Raw genomic sequence first — 8,705 nt, forward strand, 5'->3', positions numbered from 1 at the left:
AAAGTAGCTGTTTTCCACGTTGTCCAAGGGAAACTTGTAAGTAAATAAATAAAACACATAAATGACATATTTTTATAAAAGTCACCATCCACATTCTACTACGTCATAAGATGTCGATGAAATTGAATACTCATGAGAATTTTAACCATTGTCTTTTCACTTTTCCGAATACGTCATAATCTGTCTTTTTGTCTTAGGAATGTGATGCTGAAATGGAAGTCCAGTGACATGTACTTAAAATTTAGGGAAAATAAACGAGGAAACAGACATTTAATGCATAATAGTAACTTTAAAAGTAGGGATTATAATTGTTTCTATTACTGTTTCGAACTTTTTGTTTACAATAATCCTACGTAGGGTTCGTGAGATATGATTCATGCTTGAGTACATCCGCTAACTTTGGTCCCATGAAACTTGTACTTCAATAGATTAAAGTTTAGTATGGAAAAATCCCTAATAGATTTGGAAAAGTGTAAGCACCACATTACCATTGTCATGGAGTTTAATATGTTAATGGTTGCAAAACATATGCCTCATAGTAAGTTTGTGGGCAAACACCTTGCAGTTGCATCAATGATCTGATTGTGTATTTGAACCAGAGACCTTTGCCTTCCGCTAGAAAGTTCTCTACCGACTAAGCCATCCAGGCACGACCTACGACATACCATCACAGTTGCACTTCCACCACTACTTCATCTCCTACCTTTCGAACGTCATAGAAGCTCTGCTGCATACCTTGTGGAACTAGCATTCCTGGGAGATAGGGTATTGCGGAGACTTGGCTAAGGCACAGAATGAATTTTCACACTCTGCAGCCGGATGTGCGCTGATTTGGAACCTGAACGTTCAAATTAGAGCACTTATCGCCGCAGAGTGAAAAATTCGTCCTGGATACGATTACCCAGCCCTCAAATTCTCTATATAAACTGCGTGCACCAGCAATCTCCAGCGTAAAGTCAACTGAAAACTGTTAAATGATTGTCAGCCCATATGTTGCTGTCAACCAGCGGCAATCCCAAAACCTCACTGCATATTGAGTACGCCACGAAAATTTCAAGAGTCGTACTTCTCCCCTACTTTCCAAACTTCACGGAAGTTCTCCAGCAGACCCTTTTTCCGTGAGTGCTAGTACCGTATTGTATGCAAGAGGAGTGTGTGGAGCTTGAAAATCAGGAGAGAGCTACTGACAAACTGAAACTGGTAGCAGGATGGCGATTTTGCGGACGAAGGGAGGGGATGAGGCGGAAAGGTGACGAAGGGAGGCGAGCTACCTTAGTTGTGTCTGGATAGCTTAGTCAACAGAGTATCTTCCAGAAAAGTAAATACTTTCTGGGTTCTAGTCCCTATTTAGCACACGATTTTGATCTGCCGCAAGGGCATAAGAAGAGCTGGTTGTGTGTGAGGTGGCGTTGTCTCTGTTCGTCCCTTGCTACTTTTCCTCAGAAGGATGGTAGTGACCTGAGGTCGGCGGTAAGTGCAGTGAAAGAAGATTCAGAATTATTTATTTCTGTAAAACTACGAGTAGCGTCTTGACTCGTGGTTGGCGTTTCGTCTTTTTCTTCTCTGAGGCATCATCAGTGGTATTTAGAACGATACAGTTTTGTTTTGATATGGGTTCTTTTTAAATCATAAAACAGTTCACGTCACGTTTACTTCTTTCGTTTCCTTTTTTTGTAAATAATTAATTACTTGCCAACTGTCTTGCCGCAGTGGTAACACCGGTCCCCGTCAGATCACCGAAGTTAAGCGCTGTCGGGCTGGGCTAGCACTTGGATGGGTGACCATCCGGTCAGCCTTGCGCTGTTGGCAAGCGGGGTGCACTCAGCCCTTTTGAGGCAAACTGAGAAGCTACTAGATTGCAAAGTAGCGGCTCCGGTCTCGGAAACTGATATACAGCTGGGAGAGCGATGTGCTGACCACGTGCCCCTGGGTATCCGCATCCAGTGACGCCTATGAGCTGAGGACGACACGGCGGCCGGTCAGTACCGTTGGGCCTTCATGGCCTATTCGGGAGGAGTTTAGTTTAGTTTTTAAGTAATGACTTACAGTTCGTTGGCATCTACGAGTCCTCACATGTGCTCTGAAGGTCGCACTACCACTTAATTTTTTATTGTGAAGGAAGAAGTTCGGAGTATGAAAATGTGTTTTGTTTCGAAAATGAAGTGGTAGTGCGACCTCCTCACTAGATGAGAGGAAACGTCGATGCCAATAAACTATAAATAATTCTTATTTATGTAAAAAAGATGTGACGAGAACTGTTTGTAATCTAAACATAACACACATCGAAGCAAAACTGTAACGTTCTAGATACCACTGAAGATACCTTAGAGTACAAAAAAAGGCGAAACGTATCTGGGAGGATTAAATTACTGTGAAGCAAGAAAAAGTCGTTTTATTTAAAAAACAAATATATAAGTCATGATTAAGTGTCGGTTCAGTGCGATAATCTGTGAAATTGTCTGTATCTGTTCGTATGTCGACAGTTTGTTCAAAATAGAAATGGCGTCTTCCAAATGTAAAACCAAGTGGTACGCAGTGCGACAGCATGGCCGTTTAAATGCAGCGCGTTCACACCTTTCCCCCTTCTCTTTCCTCCTGGCGCTCAGACAGTGTGGTGTGGCAGAGGCTGGAAACGTGCAGAGAACCTTAGTTCTACGGCACTCGTGTCAGGGCACGTCAGGTATATGTAGTACACACGATAATACTACGAACCTTACCATCTGTGCAAGCGCAGGACGATGAAATTACGGTAGTGGAGTAACGCTGAGGGAGATGAAATAAGTGCAGACGAGCGGCATTGAGCTGCACTCGGTGGCTCGGCGGTGTTCGCTCGCGGGCTGTTTCGGACGCACGCCTCCCGGCTGTGACCGGGCGCTGGCCGTGTTTACCCCGCCCCGCCAGTTCAAAGCTGGTCGCCGCCGTGCAGGCAGATATTGCGACCGCGACGGCAAACACCGCTGGCCCGGTACTTCCGCCTCAGAAGTCGTCGTTGCCGAAGACAATAAACGCCACTTGCTGCTGTGGTCGCCACGGTACTGCGGGAAAGAAATGGACCACATGACGCACAGAAAGAAACTGACCGTCAGTACTAGAAAGAATGAACTGTCACCTAACTATCAGAGTGTTTCACATAGCTTATTGCGAAAACAATCTGCATACGAACATCTCCTGGCCACTTAACAGCTCTATTCTGTCAAAAAGTAAGTTAGCAATGCAGCTGGTATCCCCTAAAAATTAAATACTGCTGAACATTTCAAGTGGTCTTAGAGCAGGAATATTGAAGAAAAAAATACGTAGCCTAGAAATAAGAAAATCTTTTCCCATAATATTTCTTCTGTAAAAGTAATGTACTATTCCCTAGACCATCAATTAACACAACAGATACGCATAAGAGAGACTTTAGTCATCAATAATATATTCTCCTCCACTATTTACAAAAGTCTGCCAACACAGCGGTAACTTATCGATTGCGCGACTGTAGAAGTCACGCGATTTTGAGGCGAAGAACTCGTCGACAAATGTTCGGAGCGAATCTGGAAAGTAAGCTATTTGAACGTTGTTCGGTAGATGGCGAAAAATGTGGAAGTCTGTGGGAACAAGATCAGGTGAATGAGATGAGAGTGGAATGATAACCCAACACAATTCCTGTACATGTTTTTTGTTATTCCAGCAGAATGCTGGAATCTTAGCGTAGCATGAAGTCAGGCAGTTCTTGGACTGCGTCTGTAAGACGACTGAGTTGTTGACAATAAATATCATCAGTGATGGTTACATCTCGGGGACGCAATTCGTTGCCTTAAAGGCCTAGTTGTGTTGCATTACCATTATCCTATACTACAGTTAGTAATCTAGGTTACCTGCTGTTCGCAGTGTATAACTACCAAACGTAACTTGTGCTTCATCAAATCATCTACGATGGTCACTCCAAAAGAAATGCACACTATCTTTGTAAAAATACAGTTTTCATTCTGCATCTATGAAAGTTTTACAGTGTGTAGATACATCCTTCCCACTTGTTTTCAAACTTAGTTCAGCCTGTTCCCGTGAGTGGCGCCGTCACAGCATGTCTTCAAGATGGCTGCTACACTTGACGTTCGTCAGAAGCAACGTACTGTCATAGAATCCCTGTGCTGTGAAAACGATGCAGTGGGAAACATCCACAAGAGGTTGAAAAAGGTTTATGGAGGTGCTGCTGTAGATCGCAGTACAGTTAGTTGGTGGGCAAGCAGGTTACTTGATGAAAGCGGGCACGGCAATATTGAGGATTGTCTGCGCAGCGACAGGCCTCGTGCTTCACACACTCCAGACAATGCGCAGGGAATTTACGAATTGGTGACTGCTGACAGCCGCATCACAGTGACGAATTGTCACGCTACGTTGGGATAGGGGAAGGCAGTGTTTGCAGAATACTGAAAGTGTTGGTGTTAAAAAGGGTTTGTGCCAGGTGGGTTCCCAGGATGTTTAGCAGTGGCTCAAAAAACAGTATGCAGTGAACTTTTGGAACAGTACGAGAACGGTGGAGATGAATTTTTTGGGAAGAATTGTGACAGGTGATGAAACATGGCTCCATAATTTTTCAGAAGAGGCAGTCAGTGAAGTGGCATCATGAAAATCCACGCAAGAAACAAAAATTCAAAACCACACCTTCTGCTGGAAAAGTTGTGGCTGCGGTGTTTTTCGATTCCGAAGGACTTTTGCTTGTGGACATCATGCCAATTGGAACCACCAAAAATTCTGATGCATATGTGACGAAACTGAAGAAACTTCAAGCTAAACTGAGTCGTGTTTGACCACATCCGCAAAAGCAGGATGTTTTGCTGTTCCACGACAATGTACGGCCACATGTCAGTCAAAAAACCATGGAAGTGATCGCAAAACTCGGATGGACAACACTGAAACACCCGACTTACGGTCCTGACCTGGCTCCATGTGACTATCATCTCTTTGGGAAACTTAAAGGCTCTCTCCGTGGAACAAGGTTTGAAGATGATGAGTCCCTTGTGCAAGCTTCCAAACAGTGGCTCCAACAGGTTGGTCCAGAATTTTACCGTGCGGATGTACAGGCGCTGGTTCCAAGATGGCGTAAAGCAGTTGAGAGGGATGGAAATTATGTGGAGAAATGAAAATATTGTTCCTAAAGGATGTATCTACACACTGTAAAACTTTCAAACATGTAGAATAAAAAAGTATTCTAAAAAAAAAACAGTGTGCATTTCTTTTGGAGTCACCCTCGTATAATCAGAAACCTAAACATTTATTTTAGTGTGTAACATCCCTACTTCAGCAGTATTCACTAGATACTAGATTCTTACTGCCTAGGCAACGTTGAGATTCTCCTCTTTGAGACTTAACTAAATTAGAATTATTGCAGATGAGATAAATATCACAGTGTAACTGAGATAATTATTGAAATTTTTAAATAGTTTATACCTTCTTATAATTATACAGTCCTCAGTACTTAAGTAAAAATATATTTGGCTGCATTGTAAACAATGAGGTGTCTAGTTCTTCATAAGGGAGGTCGTGAAGGCTCTATTATGCCCAGAGTATTTCAGCAAATAAGTAAATAAGCTTACTACCATTTTAGCTATGATGTTTAGATGCCTTATTACACAGTGCTACGTGTCATATGATAATATGCTACTCTGTTAAAGTTTCCAGATAGGCCACACATCACATAACGGTAACAAAACGATTGGGAATCCAGATTTCAACTGAGAATTATTTATTTGTGCTCTACTATTCTAGTACGCTGACTAAGAACTGCAGATTGTAGCTAAAGAAATTTCAGCAAATGTAGGAAATTAAGAATATGAAACAAGGAACTGTTTGGTACATTAATGAAAAACCGCTCCAACTGCTGTTCATAACTTTACTGGATTCACCTCCAGGTTTGGCCTTTGTGTCAGGCGATTTTTATGTGGTTCTCAAGACTGCCATAATTATGATACATTAAATGAAGGTCTTATTTCAATAGTGGTTCAAGTCCATTACCTCCACTTTTCTGTCTATAATGCTTCTGAAATTAATCGTCCAAACAAACAGAAAGGAAGTTTCATATCTAGCAAGAAGCCATATCCTTGAATATTTCTGATATCTCAAAAATGGCTCTGAGCACTATGGGACTTAACTGCTGTGGTCATCAGTCCCCTAGAACTTAGAACTACTAAAACCTAACTAACCTAAGGACATCACACACATCCATGCCCGAGGCAGGATTCTAACCTGCGACAGTAGCGGTCGCAAGCTTCCAGACCGTAGCCCCTAGAACCGCTCGGCCATTCCGGCCGGCTTTCTGGTATCTCAACTGCAGATTTTTCAGCGCTCATTTAACTTTAGGACTCTGTACCTCAGAATGAACATAAATGGACTTGTATCACTACTGAAATAAGCCCTTCAAATGTATTCGCAGTTTGCGAATATAATTAGACGTCGGCTCTAGCATTTGCTAGAAACACATTTGTGCCCCGCCGGGATTCGAACAAACAGTTCTCGCTTATAGGGAGTGATAGCCTTATCCACTGTCAGAGCACGGCTCCAGGAGCGACCCAAACGCCCATATGTCGCAGTGTCTCGACCCTTACGCCTCGCACGTAATGTGATTGCCGCACAGGGAGACAATGATTTGTTCGTCAGGTTGCACGTCTGAAGCGTATTTTCGTCGAACTACACAGACACTGTAGAATACAGACACTGCAATAACTATATGGCTCTGAGCACTATGCGACTTAACTTCTGAGGTCATCAGTCGCCTAGAACTTAGAACTAATTAAACCTAACTAACCTAAGGACATCACACACATGCCCGAAGCAGGATTCGAACCTGCGACCAGAGCGGTCGCTCGGCTCCAGACTGTAGCGCCTAGAACCGCACAGCCACTCCGGCCGGCCACTAACTATAAATATGAAGGATAATCAAAAATTGTTTATAACAGAATGTGAGAGAACAAGGCTAAGGAAATGCGAACATCATTCGCAGGTTACACCTTAGGCCGGTTCAGTGTGATAGCGCAGCGATCTGCATTGGTGGGACGTATGATCAGCATGTCTCCAGTACCTCCATCTGTAGACTCACGATTATTCCTAACAGTCACCAAATGTACAAATCACTAAGAGAATGTCAATCAGGGTGTGGTATTGCGACCCAGTTTTATGAAGTCATACGAAATTGAAATGAATGGTATGCTCTCTAACTTGACAGGAGTTCAGTTAGAGTACAGGGTGTTTCGATTCATTAATTTCCCATAAAGTTATAGTTAGCAGTAGGCTGTTAATTTATGCTGGTAAACCCATTTTCGCTGTGCGGTGGTGAACGCTTATATCCCCTGGGCTCAAGTTGGAAACGCGAGGTCGGCCGGCCCATCCTAGCACCTTCGGACACAACGCGTGTCCGGATATACACTACTGGCCATTAAAATTGTTACATCACGAAAATGACGTGCTACAGACGCGAAATTTAACCGACAGGAAGAAGATGTTGTGATATGCAAATGATTAGCTTTTCAGAGCATTCACACGAGGTTGACGCCGGTGGCGACACCTACAACGTGCTGACATGAGGAACGTTTCCAACCGATTTCTCATACACAAACAGCAGTTGACCGGCTTTGCCTGGTGAAACGTTGTTGTGATGCCTCGTATAAGGAGGAGAAATGCGTACCATCACGTTTCCGACTTTGGTAAAGGTCGGATTGTAGCCTATCGCGATTGCGGTTTATCGTATCGCGACATTGCTGCTGGCGTTAGTCGAGATCCAGTGACTGTTAGCAGAATATGGAATCGGTGGGTTCAGGAGGGTAATACGGAACGCCGTGCTGGATCCTAACGGCCTCGTATCACTAGCAGTCGAGATGACAGGCATCTTATCCGCATGGCTGTAACAGATCGTGCAGCCACGTCTCGATCCCTGAGTCAACAGATGGGGACGTTTGCAAGACAGCAACCATCTGCACCAACAGTTCGAAGACGTTTGCAGCAGTATGGACTATCAGCTCGGAGACCATGGCTGCGGTAACCCCTGACGCTGCATCACAGACAGGAGCGCCTGCGATGGTGTACTCAACGACGCGCCTGGGTGCACGAATGGCAAAGCGTCAATTTTTCGGATGAATCCAGGTTCTGTTTACAGCATCATGACGGTATCATCCGTGTTTGGCGACATCGCGGTGAACGCACATTGGTAGCGTGTATTCGTCATCGCTATACTGGCGTATCACCCGGCGTGATTGTGTGGGGTGCCATTGGTTACACGACTCGGTCCCCTCTTGTTCGCATTGACGGCACTTTGAACAGTGGACGTTACATTTCAGATGTGTTACGACCCGTGGCTCTACCCTTCATTCGATCCCTGCGAAACTGTAGATTTCAGCAGGATAATGCACGACCGCATGTTGCAGGTCCTGTACGGGCCTTTCTGGATACAGAGAACGTTCGACTGCTGCCCTGGCCAGCACATTCTCCAGATCTCTCACCAATTGAAAACGGCTAGTCAATGGTGCCCGAGCAACTGGCTCGTCACAATACGTCAGTCACTACTCTTGATGAACTGCAGTATCGTGCTGAAGCTGCATAGGCAGCTGTACCTGTACACGCTATCCAACCTCTGTTTGACTCAATGCCCAGGCGTATCAAGGCCGTTATTACGGCCAGAGGTGGTTGTTCTTGGTACTGATTTATCAGGATCTATGCACCGAAATTAATTGAAA

At 44.2% G+C, this 8,705-nt stretch overlaps 1 pseudogene; it reads left to right on the plus strand.

Moving 5' to 3' along the window:
* The first annotated feature begins 1,691 nt into the window (after positions 1-1,691).
* On the plus strand, positions 1,692-1,809 carry LOC126095938 (5S ribosomal RNA; annotated as a pseudogene).
* The last annotated feature ends 6,896 nt before the right edge of the window (positions 1,810-8,705 follow it).

This window comes from Schistocerca cancellata, chromosome 8 (genome assembly GCF_023864275.1).
Source record: "Schistocerca cancellata isolate TAMUIC-IGC-003103 chromosome 8, iqSchCanc2.1, whole genome shotgun sequence".
NCBI classification, from domain to species: Eukaryota; Metazoa; Arthropoda; class Insecta; order Orthoptera; family Acrididae; genus Schistocerca; species Schistocerca cancellata.